General features: G+C 37.2%; 1 long non-coding RNA gene across 6 annotated transcripts in view; it reads right to left on the reverse strand.

The window, feature by feature from the left end:
• LOC106895865 overlaps positions 1–22,747 on the reverse strand; it is a 44,166-nt gene extending 21,419 nt beyond the window's left edge. For 4 of the 6 annotated variants that reach the window (XR_001413532.1, XR_001413528.1, XR_001413530.1 and 1 more), the window contains exons 1-3: positions 22,621–22,747; positions 19,474–19,569; positions 3,424–3,634 (exon numbers count right to left, since the gene is read on the reverse strand). This is a non-coding gene — a long non-coding RNA (uncharacterized LOC106895865). Of the gene's footprint in view, positions 1–101; positions 526–3,423; positions 3,635–15,694; positions 15,775–19,473; positions 19,570–22,620 lie in introns of all 6 variants that reach the window. The other 2 variants (XR_001413529.1, XR_001413533.1) reach the window with 2 other exon arrangements.
• Positions 22,748–23,384: the final 637 nt, after the last annotated feature.

Raw genomic sequence — 23,384 nt, forward strand, 5'->3', positions numbered from 1 at the left:
TGCACATAAATGAAAAGACAAGAATATATTTTAGGAGTAAAGAATGGAATTAAAATCTTACTTTTAACTACTCCTGCAATATTTTGGAAAAAATAAGTCACCATTTAGAAGAAGGATTAATTGCTGTCCTGCTTTTAAAGCTGTGAATTCTATGTATCCACATGAGAGCATAATGTATATTCTTAAACCCAAGTATATCCTTAAGCCCAAGTGTCCTCTGTCTGATTCACTGTCTAAAAGTTAGCAGGTCATTCCAGTCAAGCTTTGCATCCAAAGGAGAGAAATTTTCATCTTTAGGGGGTGATTCATCTCAGAAGATAAAATGCTGAGACAGGACAGGTGAATTAGCCTCTGAAAGTATCTCTTTCTCTCTAGTGATTATAATGGGTGGATAGCTCAGGCATAAGGCAGATGAATTCCATTCCTACTGTCCCATCTAGGTGAGTCTTGCAGCATGTAGAGTCTTCTTGCCTTCTTAACCAATTAACTCTTTTTATGCACTGGATACAGAGCCTGAATGTTAACCTGGATGTATAAAAATAAACTCCATTAGACAACTAGATGTCTGAAAATAAGGCATGTAGCAATAAAGCCAAAGAAATCTTAAAAAAAAAATAAAGGGGGTAACTTACATCCAAAGAAAGGAGATAGGAAACTTTTGCACAGAGATGGAAAACCTACTGGAAAGGCATTTTTGAATTTCAGTGCTAATATATGAATTCAATTAGGCTGTTACGTGAAATGAAAGTTAAGCAAATATGCAAATGTTCTGAACTGAAACAAAGTTCTCAGTGGCATCCTATTTTCCATAAGGGAAAAAAAAGACATTAAGCACTTATCTCTGTGGATGCTGCATGTTTATTTTAGGCTGGTCATCAAGTCCACTGAAGACTTATAGTTAGAAAAGGGAATTACAGAGCTCAGTTTGGCTTTGTGCAATTAGCACTATTATCCCCAAAGAAGACTACAGTTGTACTGAAAAAAATACTGTAGAGCATGGTGTCATTTTGGAGTGCTGTGGAGTTGTTTCTGGAGCAGAGATGCTTTAGTAAGCACCTTCACAGAAAAAATGCATAGACAAATAGAGACAGAAAGCACAAGTCTGAAAAGTTTCATCTATGGGCAGCTGTTATGCCTGCTTTTAATTTCGATGGTTTGTTTATAGTTGATTTTATATGGAAAGCATGCCCTGTAAAAAAGAACTCTCTGATGACTTTGCTAGAGGCTTGCTTTGTTTTTCAGTATGAAAACTGGATAATTATTACTGCCTTTGATATGTTTGATGCAGGGAAGAGTAGAGGAGGTAAGAATAGTAGTTACTTGCTACTAAGGGCAAAAGTTTTGGGTTATTTTGTTTGTTTGTTTGTTTGTTTTTGGGAGAGATAGCTCTGTGTACTGGGCCTGGCTGGGATGTAGTTCACTTTTATTGGAGCAGTCAGTATAGTGCTGTGTTTTGGATTTCTGACTAAAACAGTGTTATAACACATCAGTGTTTTGACTATTACTCTCCCATCACATTAGAGGAGTGTGTGGGACTGAGTGAGTGGCTGTGTGGGTGCTTAGCTGCTGGCTGTGGTCAACCTACCACACAGTGGAAAAGTTTCCAGCAGATAAATACTACTGTGGGATTAGCCAAAGTAGAACACTTCCAAGTGATTCAAGTAACATGTATTGTCCCTTTGTATTGAATGGGAGAAATAGAATATGAGTCATCTAACCTATTCCAGATTTCTATACTAATATGAGATGAATCACCCCTTCAAAATGTGTTTTTTACTGTTTAGTCAGATCAATTACATGCTTCATGTCAGTAAGTGAGGGCTGGTCTCAGTACAGGTTCAGCTAAGCAAGAAGCTTAAAGAGAAGAAATTTATTACGGCAAGAAGAACAAAGTAGGTAACTGTGGGATGACTTGGATTGGCTTAGAGAACTGGAAAGCTGACAGCATTATTACACACCAGAAGAAGGTTTCATTTGGGGAATACATATTTAGTAATTAACAGTAAGCCCTCATATTTCTTAGTTTGCTGCTATGTGACAGCCAGATCAATGCTTGAAGGGATTATAGTAACCCTCTGTGGGTGGGATATAACATTATATTAAAAAAAGTTGAGAATGAATTAATGGGCTCATTCAAACCAGATATTGCATTCATAAAACTAGAATGGGAAAAGAACTAGAATTCTTGTAGAAGCACATGACTTTGGAGGACAGATGTTGTGACTGACAGCTGAGGTGATATAAAATAAAACAGATTTGAAATAAAGACTCCTGTGAGAAATAAGAACTCTTATCTGATGTAGCAGAACTGAATATTCAGCATATAAACTTGCTGGACAGTTATGGGACACAGTCTTAATAACAGACATTTGAACAATTTTGTGAAAAAGGCAAGTGTCAAGAAGACTACATGGGAACAAGAAAGAACAATGAGAAATTATAAGGGGTTAGGCAAAAACCAAACAGTGTATTTAACAGGTGTTTTAAAGCAGAATACATTGAATACCATCTTGGTACGTAGGAACTAATTAAAATTGTGTTCCATTTAATTCCTTAAATATTTGATGTGTTATGGTGAGCCACCGCATCTGTAATATATTAACTAAAAAATAAGTTGTTCAAATTAAAAGTTAATTTAAGTTCATAAAGATTGTACTTTTTAAAAGACACCTATAATTATTTTAATAAGATGATATGGGCAAAATCTATTTCAGTACAGTGACTACAGTCAACAGCTGCAGGCTTAGCATGAAATATTATATAGTTCAGCATGATAATTTAATTATAATTGCTATTGATAAACAAAAGGTTAATTATAGAGCAGGAGAATAATGTTGTGGAAAAGGACACCAAAGCTCTGCAAAGAGATTGCACATATTGCAAAATTTAAGGAACAGGTAGATGAAATGTCAGAGACTCATACAGAAATTAAAGCACATTTTAAAATAATCCTATTTGCTTTTTATAGTCTGTGTCTGGGAGAAATAGAATTCCATGCCATAGCAGAATTCATCCATTTTCAGCAGAAGTAATACATAGCAGACAACTTTTTCATCTGAGCCATTCTGGCCAGCTTCACAGGCAATGTTCTGTGCTCTTTGGCTTCTAAATGCAATTGAATGGTCCTTACTTTCCTCCTGAATTCCCTCATCAATCCTGTATAATAACATCTGCCAATGCACTCTTCCATTTCAACCGTTCTCATATGAAATCAGCGGCACAATAAACCGACTGCACTTCTTGACTTCTGAGTACTTGGCCATAAAAGTAATAGAATTACTTCATTGTTTCAGACTAAATGTTTAGGTTGTCTATATCCTTAGACAGACCTGCAACAGATGCTTAAGGAAGTGTATAACAATACAATATTTACTGTGAAATGCTAATTTCATCACAGTTCTGCCCTCTTATTTAGCATATTACCTTAATGATGGAATATGGAAAAGGAGTGAGAGCTTCTACTTTACTTTCTATAGTCCATGCAAAGTCATAATGTTGGTGGTCTTTTTTTCAGTGAGCCAATTTATATTCTCAGGTATGAATACATGACTTCATTTTACTGCAATGGAAATTGTCCGTCTTCATCTTCAAGTTGATTTTGTCCCATTGATTTTTCTTGACATTTTGTGTAAGCCTACAGAAAAAAGCAATGAATATAAACTTAAATGTGAGAAAACATGTGAATTTATTGACAGTATAAAGCTTAGAACTGTTCAAAGCAATTTTCCATGTTAGCAATTATTTTTGAGAGAGAGTGCTCTTTGAATGTTATTTGACTAGCTGCTTTTATTTTGGGGAAATGGAAGCCATGGAAACCTGATTTTAAGATGACTGATAAAGAAGTTTTCTTAGAGAAAGCTACATCATTCCAGCAATAACTTTGTCAGTTACAATGAAATACTTTCAAGATGATTACGGAAAAGTAAATTTCCTTTTGAGAGCATCAGTAAGTTCAGATCAATGAAGTTGTTTTTTCCTTCTTTTAAATAATAAATGAGCCTAAAACTTGTCAGTATCCTTTAAATACAGAGATATGAAGTATTTTGGAAATACTTGGTGTTATTCATGGTAGTCCAAGCTTTATTTTCTATTCCTTAAAATTTTATTTTATATATCTAGAAATTTGTTTGCAAATATATACACTTAAATTAGAACATATAATGTACATGAGATTCTTAATGAAAGGAGTTAAATAATCAAGTATTAGTTGTGTTTAATTTTCCCACAGATACTTTATGGCAGTGAGATTTTTTTCTTTCTGTGTAGACTGAGGTTACAGAGAGATGTCACCCCTACTTTGCATTTTGTATTCAATATTGCTGAACTTAAAATTTTATAATTTAAAAAATGATTATTTTCTATTATTGGAAGTTTTTCTATTTGGTATTTTTGGAAGTTACAAGAGAAGTTGAGAAGAAGCATAACATTTTAATTTAGAAGTGGTATAACGTGGACCTTTGTTGAGCATGGAGTTTACATTGGTTTCCTGTAGGTGGTTTTAAAACAAGTTTACTCTGATGGAAACCAGACTATGGAAGCCCTCCATTTTAATTAATTTCTGCATTTAATCCAAATGGAATGAAAATAAAACTTTCTATTTCACAAGTGTCTGCTTGGGCAGTTGTTACAGCTATTTATGGTAAGACTATGGGGGATGTGACGGTTGGAGGCCGTCTGGGGCAAAGTGACCATGAAATGTTAAAGTTTTCGACTCTCAGGTAGGCGAGAAGGGGAACCAGCAGGACTGCCATCATGGACTTCCACAGGGCAGACTTTGGTCTTTTCAAGAGTCTGCTTGACAGAGTCCCTTGGGAGGCAGCCCTGAAGGGCAAAGGAGTCCAGGAAGGCTGGATGTTTTTCAAGGAGGAAGTCTTAAAAGCACAGGCCCAGGCCGTCCCTGTGTGCAGAAAAGCGAGCCGTCAAGGGAAAAGACTGGCCTGGCTAAACAAAGAGATAGGGTCACAGCTCAGGGAAAAAAGGAGAGTTTATGGCCTTTGGAAAAAGGGGCGGGCCACTCAGGAAGATTATACATGCGTAGCAAAGTTATGTAGGGAAAAGATAAGAAAGGCCAAAGCCCAGCTTGAACTCAACCTGGCTTTGGATGTTAAAAACAACAAAAAGAAATTCTATAAATATATTAGTAGCAAGAGGAGGACTCGGGAACAGCCTCCATCCACTATTGGATATGGGAGGCAATGTAGTGACAAAGGATGAGGAAGGAGAAGGCTGAGGTACTGAATGCCTTTTTTGCCTCAGTCTTTAGTAATGGAGTAGGGTGTCCCTTGAGTACCCAGACCCCTGAGCCAGCAGATAAGGGCAGGGAGCAGAATGAAGCCCCTGTAATGCAAAGGGAAGTGGTGAGGGACCTGCTCCAGCACCTAGACACAAACAAATCTATGGGACCAGATGGGATTCACCCGAGGGTACTGAGGGAGCTGGCAGAAGTGCTTGCGGAGCCACTCTCCATCATTTACCAGCAGTCCTGGCAAACTGGGGAGGTCCCAGCCGACTGGCGTCTGGCAAATGTGACGCCCATCCACAAGAAGGGTCGGAGGGATGATCTGGGGAACTACAGGCCTCTCGGTCTGACCTCGGTGCCTGGGAAGGTCATGGAACAGATCATCCTGAGTGCCATTATGCAGCACATGAAGGACACCCAGGTGATCAGGCCCAGCCAACACGGCTTCATGAGGGGCAGGTCCTGCTGTACAAACCTGATCTCCTTCTATGACAAAGATGCTGGATGAAGGAAAGGCTGTGGATGTTGTTTACCTGGACTTTAGCAAGCCTTTGATACAATCTCCCACAGTATCCTCCAGGAGAAACTGGCTGCTCATGGCTTGGACAGGAGGACTCTCCACTGGGTTAAAAACTAACTGGAGGGCCGGGCCCAGAGAGTGGTGGTGAATGGAGTCAAATCCAGCTGGCAGCCAGTCACGAGTGCTGTCCCACAGGGCTCGGTACTGGGACCCATTCTCTTTAATATCTTTATCAATGATCTGGACCCTCAGTAAGTTCTCAGACGACACCAAGCTGGGTGGCAGTGTCAACCTGCTGGAGGGTAGAGAGGCTTTGCAGAGGGATCTGGATCGATCCCTCTGCTGGATTGATGGGCTGAGATGATGTTCAATAAGGCCAAGCGCCGGGTCCTGCACTTGGGTCACAACAACCCCAGGCAGCGCTACAGGCTGGGGGCAGAGTGGCTGGAGAGCTGCCTGGCAGAAAAGGACCTGGGGGTGTTGGTCGACAACTGGCTGAACATGAGCCAGCAGTGTGCCCAGGTGGCCAAGAAGGCCAACAGTATCTTGGCCTATATCAGGAACAGTATGGTGAGCTGGACCCAAGAGGTGATCGTCCCCCTGTACTCGGCACTGGTGAGGCCTCACCTTGAGTACTGCGTCCAGTTTTGGGTCCCTTACCACAAAAAAGACATTGAGGTGCTGGAGCAGGTCCAGAGAAGGGCAACAAAGCTGGTGAGGGGTCTGGAGAGTAAGTCTTATGAGGAGAGTTCAATGTAGTCATTAGGATGTAATATACATGTATATTAAAACAAGCATTATTCTGTACGTTAAACAAAAAAGGGGGAGATGTGGGAGAACAGGATGTTAACAGGATTGTGGAAGAAGCAGAGACCAGAAGCAGAAATGTAAGAAGCAGGAACACTAGCAGGGGACAGCCCGTGAGCAAGTCCAGATGACCCATAAACAATGGCGGCCCTGACTGATTGAGGGGAAATCCGCCCGCCTGGCAGTTGGGAGTTGCAGGGGCGTGTCGGTTGGGACAGAAGATACATTGGTACTATATAAGCGGCATGTTTGTTATAATAAACGATTCTGGTTGCATCACTGGCGGGGATCCGTGCCTTCATATGCTACAATAATGATAAAGAATTTAAAAATAGAAAAAAAAATCTTGGGGTATTCATATAGCAGAGCAGTCCTGAAAAAAAATACAGTGAAGATCTAGTGAAGACAAAGAATGGAATTATATACTGATCAACATGGACCATGACATAGAGACTCATTCATTTTAAAGCAATACAGCAAAAATACATCTGTGTAGTAGGGTAAAAAATGTAGTGGACTTTTAAAGGCTAACTTTAGTTTTGATTTTTCCTTTTGCTTTTACTAATCACTTTTCCCTCTCCCTCAACCCCTCCAAAATACAGTGATTCTATAGCTCTTGAGGGAGGAAAAAAGAGATAGGATCTTGAAAGTAAACATGTTACTAGTTAATAAAAAAAAAGCAAAAAAAAGTTTGCAGGAAGAAAAGTGAGATAAAATGTACATAAAAGATACTAATCAGAAAATGAAGTAAATAATGTATACAGTAGGAGAATAACCCAGGATACCTTAGAAAAAAAAAGTGAAAAGAGCAGAATAGCCCTCCTGAGAAAAAAAAAATGGAAAAGATAACACTAAAACCAGCTATACATATGTACTAATTAAGACACTAGAAAAGAAGTCTTGTACAAGACTGTTACATAATCAAAACCGGACAAGCAAGAGATAAGAACTACTACTTACGTGCACTAAGCTTTGATATTGATTTAAGACTTGGAGAACATCTAAGGGCACAATTGTTTCAGCAGGATGATAAGGGTAGAATCAATCAGAAAATACATCTTACTTTTTTACTGAAGAGTGTGGCTGATTTAATTGTGGTTTCCCTCATTATTCTATAAAGAAAAGAATACGAAACCTGTCAAACACAGACTTCTTTCACACTTTAGAGACCTGGGGAGTAGCTGCATCTCTAAAGCATCAACTGATTATGGCTTCTGCTAACTTGAACGTTTTAGGTCCTGATACTGTATATATACTGAAATCTACTGAAGGTAGTAGGCTTTCACACACGGTCATTTGAAGGACTGAAGTTATCAAAATTTCAGTCCTGTGTTACAGATTATAAACCTAATGTTATAACCCTAATACTGACATCTTTGCCAAATCTTGATCTTTGGAATAGGATTTATCAGTATCTGCCGTAGAAGCCCTATATCATATTTGCATTATTTCATACAGCAAGAAATGTACTACTTCTTGCTACGTGTATCGGTGACGGTTTTAAACGAAAAGAGGGGAGATTTAGACTAGAAAAATGGAAATATGGAAAAAAAAAATTTCAATAAGGGTGGTGAAACACTGGAACAGGTTGCCCAGAGAGTTGGCAGTTGGCCCCATCCCTGGAAACATTCAAAGTCAGGTTGGATGGGGTGCTGAGGAACCTGATCTAGTTGAAGATGTTCCTGCTCAGTGCAGGATGGTTGGACATGATATTTAAATGTTCCTTCCAACCCAATCTATTCTGTGATTCTGTATACTTAGATGGATACTTATGCTTATCCTAACTCCCTGTGACTCATCTTTTGTATTCATTCAGAAGTTTAGAGGAAAGCTAGAAGCATTATGTTTACCAGATCTAACCTTCTACAGATGAAATTTAACCTAGAATTGACTTAAAATTTCTAAGATCCAAACTAAGAATGATGATAATCACATGTGCAAAACAGGAAACTGTTGGGCTACTAACATTGTCGATAGTCACTTCAAAAATAGTTTCCACTCAGGTGCTCTAAGAAACATAAATATGAAAGCAGATAATACTGAAGAAAAAACATTAGGAAGGTGTCATTATGACAGTTGATGATTCTATGATTATCACTGTCTCTAGTCCTGGTGAACGTACTGTGGCTGCACATGTTAAAAATACAGGAAATACATGTGGATTCAGTAAAGAACTATAAGAATTTCTAGACACAAGAGAACCTAGACAGACAATAAAACAATTTATCCAGATGAGGATAAAAAAGTAATTTGATGACAAATGTTTGTGAAGTAGCTGAAGCCAATAAGCGAAAGACAATCTGCGGTGTTACATATTTATTTTAATTAGCAATTTTGATATACATTTGTTAACAGGCTGAAGAAAATACTGTAACTAAAATGAGCATAACTTTGTACATTGAATAACCTGGGGAGCCAGCACCAGATTGCCTAATACGTTCATGGTTGATAAAATAGTTCAATAACTTTCTGAAAATATTTTTTATTTTAAACCAGTGAAGGAAGGTGACAGTTTAGTTTTTCATGACTGCATTCTACAATTTTGGCTTGTATATTCATATCTAAGCTCCTAATTTAGTGATCTGATTTTCATAGTGTGGCAACATAACTAGAATCGCTAGTGGCTTTGGAAAGTGAGCAGTTTATCTAGAGGCCTTAAATAACTTTTTAAAAGCCTAAATGCAAGCATTCAATGTATAACCATAGTGAGAAATTATTATGTGTGCTGTGTATTACTCTTTCAACCCATTGAACCTCTGCCTCTTGAAAATGAATACAAATCCCGGTAACTTGTTTATTGAGCTACTGCTCCACAGAAACTATACAGGCTCAAATAAGAAGTATTAATTAAACCATAGCAGCTTTAGGGATGCACAGGAAGAGGCAGAATTGTGACTGCGCATATCTGAAGAGAAAGTTTTGGTGTCTATCAACTTTCTGTTGGCCTGAGGAAGGAGATGAGTCACTCAAATGGATGGATCTGAGGTTTGGCTTAGACTGGGTGATTAGAGATATAGATGAAAGTTATACATTTGTAGCTTGTGGTAGACATAGAAAGAATATTTAAGCATGTCCTTCACATGAAAATACTTTTATTTTAAACATATCTTTTAGTACTGAACCCAAACTAAATTTGACAGTTACTGTCAGTATTCACACGGCTTTTCTATAGTGGCATATCTAGTTACATTAGCAAAAAGCTTGTTTTGGGGAAGTTTTGATATGATGACTTTTCTAGACATTTATCCTTTTTAAATATAAACATAAAAAATCCGCACATATTTAGCTCTGTTTTGCAGGTTTATGAATCCTGTAATCAAAATCTGTAGTCTAAAATACAGACTGCCTTCTGTCAGGGTAATTATCGCTCCATCAGGTACCTTGTGTGCTGGCTGCATGCTGGTGTCCTGGGGGTAGTGGGGGGGCAGGATCTGGCAGCCAGAGCCCATCCCACCACCCCAGCCAAGAGCAGGGCAGCTGGGGGCACCTCCCTGACGACGTGGGTGGGCTGAGGCTGGGACATGAGGGGGACATGGGCTCATGGGACATGAGCCTACGGGTGGGGCTTCCACACAGAGAGCACTCTGTACCAGCACCAGTTTCCACACCTTGGCTAGTCTTTCAGCAGGTTACTGCCTCCTGTGAAAAGGAGATTATTTGTGCCCGTTAGCGTTTTCCTGTTCCTAGACTCAACAGAATGTTTTAATGCAATAAACTGGTCAATAAATATATAAAAGTTTGTTATTTTTAAACTGGTGTGTCTGGTCTTTTAAAACCAGAGTGCCAAGACTTGAAAGAATGACAAACTATGCAGCAATACACAATGATGGATATGCTATAAGTAGTGTAATGACTTGCTCATAGTATGCTACTTCTTTATTCTACTACTGGTTCCAAATTTTGACCTATGAGTTGTGCACAAACGTATTATTTCAGACAGGGCATCTTTTTTCTCAAACTAAATCTTTCCTGCTCAGTTTAAGAAAGGCTGCCCTCTTAAAATAGTCTTAGAGAAAGTCTCTTTACTCCTCAAAATACCTTTAAAATTCTACAAAAGCATCAGAGAAGATGATGGAGGTTTAATTCTTATTTGAAAATAGAAAAAAATTATTTAAAATATATAAATTCTCTTCTCTTTCTAATGAGTGCAAGTATGCACTCAAAATCACTGCGATTTTGAACACATCTCTCCATCGCTTAGAGGGACAGAGAAAATCCTTGTTTAACATATTCTTCAGTACTTTACAGCAATAAGTGAAATAAACCATTCTGGTAATATCTCAATATACTTTAAATCCTGGAGAAACCACTATGGTTCTATAGCAGAAGTAAAACTCACTTTCATGTATCATAGAATCACAGAATGGTTTGGGTTAGAAGTGACCTTTAAAGGTCATCTAGCCCAACCCACCTGCAATAAGCAGGGACATCTTCAAGTAGATCAGGTTGCTCAGAGCACCGTCCAACTTGGCCTTGAATGGTTCCAGGAATAGGGCATCTAACACCTCTCTGGTCAACCTGTTCCAGTGTGTCACCACCTGTGTATATGCAGGAACAGGATGGAGTCAGATGGTGGCTTGTTAACATTAAGGAGACTGTTACGGTGGCAACCTCACACTAGAAATAGTGGAGAAAGTGGCTTACGTATAGAGTTAGAGACCCATGCAGTATAAACACGGATTTGCCTCTAATACATTTGTGGAATGGTGGTAGCTGGGAAAACATCTGGAAATAGCATATTATTCTCAGGAAACATAAGATAATTTTGTAGGTATAAGTAATTGGGGTGCAGATCTTTTAGACAAAGGCACAATATGGTGTCAATTTCTAAAATTTAAAAATTCAGGACCATGCTATTTGGCGAAAAGTGTATCCTTATTCAATCAGATTGAATGATGAGAAGCATAATTGTATCAGTGCATGGTCTAGGCCTTTCTGATTTTATTTGCCTGCCCCTGATTGACAAAAAGAAGTAATTCTAACCAGGGAAAAAGGAATACATAAGGATTTTTTTTTCTCTTCTTACTGAGGATTTTAGAAGAGGTGTTTAAAAATTAAAATTAAAAATAAAATCCAGTTATTTTCACTTTGCTTCTTTATTACCATGAAGGTATTTCCCCCTTTCTTTTTCTGGGTCTAGTAAAATGTCAGTGTGACTGTTTTTGCTACAGATCTGAGGGATAAATATGTGTTGCATTTAAAATCAGATTATAAATCTTTTTCAATAGCTGGAAAATAAATGACAACCTAGGGTTTACAACAGCTGCTGTGGTTGAATAAACCATGAACTGTATATTATCAGGTGAATATCTCTACTGAGGCTTTAGGCACATCTCAAAGCTGTAGGATATTAAAGAATAATTTGGTTTTTTATTAACCATGGCATCCTACTGAATAAATTAAAAGTAACTTTTGATTGATGATGTATAAGAGTTTTTGCTGTGCTTTAACATGCACCGTGTATTTCTCTCAGATTGGCAGGGTTAGTTGCTACCTGGTTATCACACATTTCAGGTTAGTATGCAACATTTATCCTATTAAAAATGAGAACCTAACTCCTCATTAGAGAGCACTGCTTCTGCTGGGTTTTTGTTGTTGTTGTTGTTGTTTTTGTTTTCCTTTTTTTTTTTTTCCTGAAAGCACAGACACTGGTTTATTTGTTGATTGTTCATAGCTGTAATGCACAGATAATGGGGAAGCTTGTGCAAAAAGGTTTGTTGAGTTGCTGAGAACACAGCAGAAGTACTGATGATATACTTTCTATGCTTATTGCAGAATGTGGGAATGGCAGTACAGAGCATAGGGAAAGTATTTCGTACATTTGGGTTTTTTGCTGGGGAAGGTAGACATCCAATACAAGGTGAAATGGTTATACAAGGCCACTAAGTTGAAGTGATGTCAGGACTGGTTAGCTCTTGACTATCTATCCAAAGATAGTCAAGATATCCAAATTATCTGATGTTAAATATCCAAAGCAATACAAATTAGTTGGAGGGACACACCCCAGAAATGGAAGAATAAAATATAAAAATTCACAGAAAGAAGGGAAATGCATGCTTGCTATAAAGGATAGATACAGTTAGCAGATCTTTGGACTAGCTGTTATCTCTCATCAACATAATGTTTCTAATAGTATCTTATATTATTAGGAACATAACCTTGATGTTCCTAGTAGTATCTTTCTATGGCCTCAAGCCATTGTAAGTAATGAATATTTTAATATTTTTTTATATATTTTACTTGGAATAGAAAAAAAGAAGGGTATGAGCAGCATTGTGGACACACCTATGTGAATCCCTTAAACAAACAATAAATTTATTTTGGGAGAGAGACCTATGGATAAAAAATATGCGATTAACCATAACCATTCTTTCCATTCTCTCAGAAAGAAGTGGTAGAAGTGTCAAACAGGGACACGTGTCAACTACTTGTGGGATTCACAAAGGGATGAATATTGAATTTTTTGATACTCTGGTAGATTAAGTACATTTGTCAACAGCCTTATGAGTTACTGTGGAACTTGTGAGGCACAGGTGAGGGGCTGTGCATATTTTTAGAAATACTTTGAGACTCCTGTGTAGTGTATGTGTTCTTCCTGTATTTACTTGATAGATCATACACCTTCTATTTCTCTATTTTTTTACAGAGGGTACTTACTGAAGTGTTCCACACTGGTGTTATATATGCTGTTACGTTTTCAATGACACTGTAGCAGCCATATTTTGAACAAAACAAAACTAGATGAACAGGCAATTTCTCTGTAGTTCTATCATGAAATGTGTGCAGTTTCTGAATTACTAGGGCTCTAAAACTGTTACTGAATAAAACGCTAATTTCTTCAAGTCAATGTGTTAAATTTTTCCTATATTGTCCTACATAGCATAAGGAAGGACATACTTAATTTTTGATTCTGAAAGATATATTTCTATGATTAACTGACAGTGCTCCTTTTCATATTAAGTATTTGCCAGATAACCAGGGTGGAAAAAACTAGCTATTTTTTTCCCATGAGTGTGTACACAACTACTCAGCTTTGGCAATAACTAATATGTTTTGGGTTTCTGTCATAATCGTCTCACTCTCATTCATTTAATGCTTTTACCAGTTGGTGGCTTTTACTTCTATATGACAAAACGGTGTTTAAACCTAATTTAATTTTTGAAGCAAAAACATTGATACGTCTATTCAAATGAGGAGAATTCTTAGTGCTGAAGGAAAAGAGAACAGTTCAATTGAATCCCTCAGTTTTTATCACAAGAATAGTTCAGTTGCATCTCTCATTGAGTTATTATCACATGAAAGATCTTCCACTATTCAACTGAACCACTTGAGAATTAGCTATTTCTTCTATATTGCCCATATTGCCGCGTCCAGCAGTCTGCATGTTAGATCCATACAGTACCCATTCCCTGGAACAACTTGTGATAAAAGAAGCCACTGTTCTGCTGGCCCTTCAGAATTATTTGTCTGTTCCTGCATGTTGCTTGACCTAGTTTAGACCTTCTTCCCTAGGAAAAGGTCAGCCTCTCAGATGGGTTCATTGCAGGTCTGATCACGCACATTCACAACAAAGTAATTGAAAGTAGAACTGGAAATAAGAAGACCAGAGAAGCAAAAGGCCTGTCCAAAACTCGCCTGGTGGCTTGTTCCCTAGGCCTAAGGGATCTGCCTCAGAATAAGCCCTTGACATAGTGTCAGGTGACCAATGTGTGGAGCCACTTCCTTCCTCCACCTTTTGTTTTAACTATTTATTGTTTTCTAAATTAGATTTTAGGCTTAAGTCACCAACGGCATGACTAATTATGTACCCTCAGGCCAAGCTTTTGGATTTTCTACACATGTAAGGCCAATTAGCAGTTGTCATCAGATTTCCTGTCGCCCCCTTGGTCTCCTATTTCAAGTGTGTTACATCAAGTGTGAAATCAGCAACAGTTATATAATATTTGTCTATTGCTGCTTTGCTTCCAGAGGATTTTGATTAACCCAGGCAGTTAGTGACAAATATAAAAGTAAGAGCATGAGAGGAAAAAAAGAGATCTGCAATAGTGAGAAGAGTAGGTTTTTTTAAGCAGCCTTCCAAACACAATGGTGGAAGAACAAAAAAAATGGAAAGTTAGCAGCTTTAAATATGAAATAGATTATGTTATGGAATTGGCCATATGACATAGTGCCTACAGGAAAACAACTGAAAAAAGAATCCTATAAACTCCTTTTAATTCTATACTCTGTTGTTTGACACAGTTTTATTCGGACTCCTCAAGAAATAACTCATCAAGAATTCAGCTCCTTATGGGGATTCTTATGTCTTCCCCATGTGGATTCATCTGCAAATACTCTGGACCTATAGTTTATTTTCCTTTATACATAACTTACTAATATTTATGCAGCCTGAATGATAGTGTCTGTTTGACAGATTTCCTATCCTGGGGCAAAATATGTAGGTTTTATGGAACTATGGCACTGAGTCTCATTCTAGCATCACACTTTATTCAGCCTTGACACTTCCCTGGATCTCTATGGGTTTTCCTTCAGCAGAGTGATAGTTTATCTATTTCATAGTTCAGTGTAAATAGAATAGATCTCAAAACTGTTATTACTCCTGCTTTCTATGGAACATGAACATTCTTTATCATATGCTGCCCCACCATCTCTTTCTGAAGAGTCCTCATTTTATCTGTTGCCTCTCTTCTATTGTGTGATATTTGCTTGTGGATTTTTTTTTTTTTAAGTCTCACAACTATTGAAAGATATATATTTTTAGATTCCAGAAAAGATGTGTTTTCCATCTTCACATACATTTTCTTTGTGTGAAGAAAATGCTATGTAGGAAGACAAAAGGTAGAATTTGCTTTGAAAACGTAAGATGTGAGGAAGGAAAAAGCTCTTCCTAGATGTGAGATTATATAATAACTTCTGGTTAGGAAAGACTGGCATTTTTTAGTCAAAATCCCCAATACTTCTCAAATTTGTTTGCAGTCTCATTAAAAGTACATGAATTTGTGAATGTCATCCAACAAGAGAAATAACAGGGAACATTTTGTGCCTAAAATATGAAAATTGATACAGATTATAATGTATTTAACTTCCTGGGTATTGGCTCAGTTAAGTTTTTCAGCAATTTCACCTACTGGGTAGCAGAGGAGCAACAGATTGTTATTCAGGGGTGGTGCCAGTGATGCCACTGATTATCTTCATCCTTGTCCTTTCCCTGACAGGAATTGTCAAAAGTAGATATTGAAGGATTAGTGCAGACTCAGGCTACTTAACAAGCCTTGTAGAAAAGTAAACAAAGAGGGAAGCAAGAAGATGCATGTTTCTAGTCACAGCTAATCCCCTAGGTTTTAAGTCCCTGCTGAAGTTTCTCATCAGCTTAAGAGCAAATGATTCGTGGAAATCCAGGCAGAATAGTCTTTGGCTGAGTTGCCCTGTGAAAAAGCCCATCTCTCTCTATTGGTTTACCCCAATTAGTGGATTGAAATTAGGCGAGCTGGATCAGAAAAAAAAATATTTAAAGGGTCAGCAATACTTTAACTGGAGATGTACAAGCAGAGTATCACACTGGCTCCTTAGAGGGTGAGGGGTCAAACGTCACTTCTGTCAAGGTAAAATGAGAAACTTTCATCCTTTCTTGTTGAATTTCTTCTTTTGAGTTCAACCCTGTACATTTTAAATTCAATTTTAAACTTTATGAACATTAGAGAATAAAAGGATTATCACAAAAGGATACATACAGAAAAACTCTTTCAGTTTATCCCTTCTAAAATGAGATTTTAAATTCCAGTCATGGACTCTTAAATTAGCGATACCTCAAATTCATCATTATAAACTGGAAATAGGATCACAGATTTAACTGAAGGGCAGAAGGGCATGGTTTTCATAACACACATGAGTGCATTTGCATTTGTATCAGCATACTGTTAAACAACATAAAGACAGTAAACCATTGCTACAATGACACTCCTCTCTAATGCAGAGATTCTTTTCATTGTACTATACCCTTGGTTATTTTTAATACAAACCACTAGTCATATTTTTATGTGCTAATGAACAGCACACTAGTCAAGACATAAATCGCACTTTGTTTCACCTGTTCAGTAAATGTATTGTGTTCATTAAATATATTGTGTATTTCACCTATTCAGTAAATGTATTTTGAATACATTCATAGAAATCAGTGTCTGTTTGCAAACAAATTCCTAAGAGAACAAAGAGATGAAATGATTACATAGCTTATTTGCAGGAATAATACCTCTAGTGCTGCTGTAGTTCTTTTTTTTCCATTCTTTTTTTTTTTTAATAACTGATTTTTAATAGTTTAAAGAATTATAATGCAAATATTAATAAAATGCTAACATTTATCATTGAATATGCAACAACTGCTTTTACTTTCCAAGTTAATATAAATAATACTTCATAATGTGTAATGTAGTACCCAAAATGTAAATTTATTCTAGTTATTAATATGGTCTAGGAAGCGTTCTTTGATTCTGGGGCCAACTGATACGGTGTGGCCCAATACCCATTCAGCTCACATATATATATATCATGCTTACATTTTCTTTCCCTTCCCAAATAGGGGAGGGCACTCAAATTGCCTATTAGGACTAGTTCTAACAGATAACCCCACACCTTCCCACATATTAATCTGCAAAATGCTAGTCTGCATGGGCCAAAATTATGCTATGGCCTGTGTTAATAGTCAAAAGTGGACAATTGTATGTTATTGATAAAGCCCATGGCTGTGTCCTTTTTATTTTACTGGTATATACTTAGCCTTCCTGAGAAGCTTCAAAAAAATCAGTAAAAAAATTCCCTCCTACTAGAAGGGGGAGAGAAAATTATGACAAATCTTAGTAGAAGAAGGTTGCACAGTATCCGACAGTAAGTAAGGAACCAATACTATAGCCAATTTAGTTTACAGGGTGATAGAAAGTAATATTATTCAATTCATGGAACATTTTAGTCATAGACCTTCCACATGCTTGGGACATGGACAGTATAGCCTCTAATCTGAGCTTCAATTATATTCAAAGAATTATGAAAAATAATATGCCTATGTTATCTTAATTGTATTATGAATAATCAGAAAAAAGAAAGGAATAAAAACCCCAAAGTAACTCATGTTACATAGAGATATACTTAATGAATGATATATAGATGATTTTGTGTCTATCAAACACGACCACTAAGTACAGAAATTGGCAAGAACACAAGTCAAACACGTGCTTTCAGGCTATCTAGTGCTATCTAGTTACCAAATTGCTTTATCCTGTACTTAAATGATTGAAAATTATTTCCTTTTAACATTGCTAAAACAGAACTTTATGCCCTGATGTATCTCACATTGTATATTATATTAAGCTTTTGATCCCTTCTTCGATGATGACTAATGTGACCACATTCACCCTTTCATATCATGAGGCTTTAAGATGGAGAAGAGAGAAAAGATGGGCTAATTCACAGTAGCAAAGCTACTCCCAATAGCGGAGTGATAAAGCATTTTGACAGAATAGTTCAAAAGTCACACTGAAGTAATTTTTCATTGCATGTTTTATGCTCTCTAACCTATCAACAAAAAGAGCTATCTTTAAGCTCATATATGATAAATTGCCTTCAAGACGTATACTTCATCACTGAAGCCAAATAAACTTTGAACTGTTAATACATTTCTAGATTAAGTAATGCAGCCTTCAGGAAATGCACAGACCAACTAACTTAAAACTAAGCAGAAAGAAAAATTTAAAGACAATGATGATGTCTGGAACTCTGACATTATAATGCATTGTGCCTTCTCAGCACATCGCTCATCGCTTTTTATCCTAACTTTGAAGAGGGGTTTTTTCCCGTTTAGAAACCAAAAACAAGCTGAGCCCCACAGCAAAAAACTAAATCAAGAAAAACATAAAAGCAGAGAGATGGCAAAGAAAGCTCCAAATAAAAATAACTTTTTTCAAAAATTTCAGATGAAAAAGTAGACCCAGGTGAGACGCTACTTAAAAATGGTTGTTTTGAACGTTATTCTAAATGTCTAAGATCTCTGAGGGATCCACATGGAGATAATATGGATCTACAGGAGACTCCACACCCTTCCAAAGTAGCAGCTAGCTGGGCAGCCAAGTGCGTGGAGACCTTTGGACAGCTATATCAAAAAACTCTGGTTAGATGATGGAACCACTCTAGTAGCATCCTTAGGGCCCAGTGTCGTGATGGAGACAGCAAACCTTGGCTGTGCCAGAGGAACCCCTGCAAGGCAGAGTTCTCAGAGAAGAAGCATGCCTATTGAAACTCCAACAAGGGGAGCAGTAGCTTCACTGCTCCTAAGACTTATAACTGGCTCTGAAGGAGGGACCCAGGCTCTGTCTTTGGAACTGTTGGTGTCCCAAAGGATAATGCTAAAAGTAATTTTGGCAATAAAAACATAGAAATTAACCTGGTGGCATTCTTTAGGTTCTCTCTCAGTTTCATGCATGCAAATATTGATCAGGCTGTCTGATTATTAATATTAGACATATAATAATTAAAAAGTTACTGTAGTGCTTCTGTAGGTTGACAGATTGGCAATATCCATGGCTGTAGTGGAAAAAAAAAAGAGCAAATAGTATTGCGAGTTGCTTAACAGAAGGATATGTCAGGGCTAAAACCAGCTGTAAGGGTATGCCTAATCCCTCTGATGAAATTAATGACAGTTTTACTTTTTATGGAGCACTCGGGCTATAGGAATTGAATTTCAGCCACTGGTTTGCTTCACACAGATCACTGAACAGCAAGAAGGCCATTTGAAAACATATGATTCTATATTTCAGGACCAGTCCCTTGAGCTAACTGAGCTTTTGTGTTAGAATGAAGAGAGGAAACCAGGGAGTGGAAAGAAATGTTTAAAAGGATATGAAGGGCATAGCTTGGATACCTGTAATATTGCAGAATGGTGTCCCAGGTGGGGCTGTAAAACCTGCATCTGTGCTGGAGAAGTAATGAGTGACTACTTCAAATAAGCTGTGAAGCTCTGTGTGTAAATGAAAAATAACAGAAAAATAACATCTTAATCTTTGTACCAAACTAGTTACAACACAGAGTGTTGTGTACTACACTCAGAGTGCTAGAGCCTATACAGTAACTAAGACAGAATTTGATTTAAAAAGCAAACAAGTAAGCCAGCAAATAAGCAAACCCCTCAAAAAACCAAAATAAATATTTTATATTATGTTTATGCTTTTCAGGGTTCAGTTATAGATCATTTTATATCCCAGTCATTGTAGAGCAGTTGAAGTCAACTGCATTAAACTCCTTGCCCAGTCTCTGACTTTGTCCCTTATGCCATAATTTTCAGGACTAGTGTAAGAGCAGCCGCATCATCTACAAATTCACAGGCGCAGGGATTTCTCCTGTGCCTTATTGTGTGATAATGATGGTTATTTTGAATGAATGAAGTGACAGAAGCCAAAGAAGATCCACATTCTGTAGCCTTCCCTTTGGGGTTGCCCATTTTGAGAAAGATTATAAATGAGTTTCCTTCCCTGATGCCTCTAACGTTATTTTTAGGTCACAGCTTTGTCCTTTCAGAATTGATATGCTTATATTCAGAAGACACTGCTATGCCATCCTTTCATGGTAATCTACTCTCATCCTGCTTCTCATATAACACTTTCAAATGATAAGTCTGTGCAGAGGTTCTGCGTCAGTGACTAAGGGCACATGCCATAAGCAGTCTAACAGTGAGCAAGACTAATTTCAGAAGTGAAAACAGTAACTCTCTTCAACTCTATAGAGGGCATTTTACTTGTGTTGATTCCGATTATGAGTTCCTAATGGAATATAATTATTTTGATAACCTGTCCAAGAAATGCAATTTAAGGCATAAAGAATTCTCTGGCCTGGCACTTGTTGAATATAGTATTATAACATATACATGTAATTATATAAGTTCAAAAGTCTATTTATGACAGCTGCTTAATAGTAGTTTGACAAGGAAATGTTTGGTTGCAAATACTTTTTGTTGGTATTTGCATGTATGTAATCAGATTTGTTAACCCGTAATGATGTAAAATACTTCTGTTTTCTTTTTTAAGAATATTTAAGGATATTAAATATTAAATAATTAAAAAAGCATACTCCACACAAACTATAAACAGAAAGCTACCGATGCTATAATTTTTTAAAAAAATAATAATAAAAAATCAGCTCTAACATTAGTTATTTCTAATGTAGCATATGTAGCAAATTAGCAGTCTTAGCAACTGAAAGACTTCTTAATAATATGCTGTGCCACAAGATTTTTTTCTATTGGTGGCTTGAAAGGTACTTTCCAGTGTAGAACCTAGAGCTGTACTAATACTGACAGTCATGGCTCCTTTAACTTCTTAAATTGTTTGACTAGTTTAGTTGTTAAAACTGAAATAATTATATCTGGTAAATCTAAATAGAAAACCCCGATTTTCTTTCTAAATCTTTTCCAGAATCTTTTTATGAAGGAATTTCACAACTGTTAAGATGGATACATTTTTTTTTTCTTTCATCTGATCTTGCTTTCAGGAAAACAGAACTGTGAAGAAGAAAGTTGGAAGAGAAAGACATTCAGCAAAGACGTATTAATGTAAATCTCCATTTTGAAAAGGACAGCAGCCATTCCTGAGCATGCTGTCACCTGGCAGCTAAAGCATGCTTAACAATATCAATTACACAAAACAGATACACAGATAGAAATCCAGGCTATTGATACTTACGTTAGTTTCATACAGGAGTTCCATACCAAAAATTTTTAGTGTTAATTGTTTGGGTGGTCAAAGAGGTCTAAGTCTCTGTTTCACTCCTGATAATGTTTTTTTTCTCTTTTTCAAGATTCATCTAATGTAACATGCATTCAGGGGAGAGCTGTTGAGAACTCCAGGTCACTATTCTGCTATGTGTCTTCGGGCTCTCTAAAACTCAGGGGGAAAACTCAGGTTTTCCCACATTGTGGATCAACAGTGTTACCATGAGACTATTTTTCTAAATCACAGCCCATAAAATAGGTGTCTGCTTTCCTAAACATGAATTTCAGTGCTGCTCTCTTCAAGAGGCAGCTGTTCAATCTCCTCAGAACAAGCAGGTCTGATCATGCCGAGTGACACAATTAGCTTTTAGCTAAAGAGGGGGAATTAACAGAGTTAGCTGACCTGAAAAAGCAGGCAGACTGAATAGCTGTTTGACACTAGGTGAACTTTAGGCAGACATGCCCTGACTGAACTTTCCTTTATCTCAACAGAATCACACATACATCAAAGGACTAGAGAGCTTTTAGAAATGGGAGGATTTGGGGACTGGGATGTATTTTGTGAGATAGGAGAAAAGCTGCTTTTCTCTGTCACCTTCCTGCTCCAGAATAATAGCTGAATACTTCTTATCACTTCTGTGCTAATATTAGTAATGGAGATACAAAACCTTCCTAAGGCCTCTTCCATTTGCTTTGAAAGTGGAAATAAAACTTTACCAGAATTTCACTCTCTCTTCTAATTCTACTTTCGTTAGTCATGTGTTGTAATAGTACTTATCATGATGATCTAATTTGATTTAATGCAGGTACATATAATAGACTTTTAACTTTAATTCCAAATTAAATGAAATTAATTAAATATTAAATATCATTTCAATATAATATAGCTACTTCCTGAAAACCTCTTTGTAAAAAGCAGCAAAAAAGTCATTTGGAAAACACAGAAGAAGACAGGGGTTCTAAAACTATGGCTTTAATTACAAAAGAGTTGTATATGTTGAGCTTTATTTGTCAGCTGCTCCAGTAACTTCCTGCAGTAGAACCTTCCTGCTGTGTAGAACCTTATGGAAATCTGTCATGGAGGCTTTCAAAATCAAATTAGACAAGTGATAAACTCAAAATAAACTTTAAGCAAAATTGTTTAGCAGAGAACCAACTAAAAATTAGATTTATCAAAACCATTCAACACTCCGACAACATTAGTAAAACACAGGTTCAGTTTGTATGAGGAATTAATACTGCACAATCAATTCAAGAATTCCTAAGCTTTAGAAATGAGGATCCAAAACGTGTGCAGACACTCACCTATAAGATGAGGGCTCTCAACACTGAGGAGTTTGCTTGGGTGGCATCTCAAGGAAAGAGTCCCCAGCTGCAGATCTACTGCTTCAAGGAGGATCAAACCAATTTGCCCTCCGGCAGGGGTCCATTCATACCAAAGTTAAATCTGAACTGTGGTTGTATATGGTCATGTCAGCTCCCATTGGCTGAGGGCCAATCCCTTCCTTGTCCCTTGACCGAGGTGTATTCATGACCATAGTCACTGAAGCAAGATGAGTAGGTGATGATTGCCTGAGGGGTGTACATGACCATAATGTAATGGCATGAAAAACAAGGGTGCAGAAAGTGAGGATGCAGCAGTCCTAAAACCCCTGGTATTTAATCAGGTTGGGTGCACCTGCCACAAAATTTTTGCAGGATTCAGATCTTCCACATTACAGACAGAATAAGGGTTAAGGGAAAATATACAAAATATTTACATTTATTTCTGGAACAGATTCAAACATGTAAAGCGCAGCCTTGTCTGTGTATACCAGAAGAAAGTTGTGCTGTTTTGGGGGGAACATTTGTATGACTTAATGATCAAAGAGCTTGGACATTTTATGGTCAGTTCTAATAGTAGTTGGCTGTGATTTCTTAACCTCTCTCAGCATATTTTCTGGCTTTTGAAAACAGGAATATAACCAAAAGGTTTACTTAATATTTATTGAGCACTTTCAAATTTTTAAAAAGAAACTACAATGGTGGCAATTTTTAGGAATTAAGAAGAATTACTGTCCTCTTTCCAT

Source organism: Calidris pugnax, unplaced genomic scaffold (genome assembly GCF_001431845.1).
Source record: "Calidris pugnax isolate Ruff unplaced genomic scaffold, ASM143184v1 scaffold153, whole genome shotgun sequence".
Taxonomy (NCBI): Eukaryota; Metazoa; Chordata; class Aves; order Charadriiformes; family Scolopacidae; genus Calidris; species Calidris pugnax.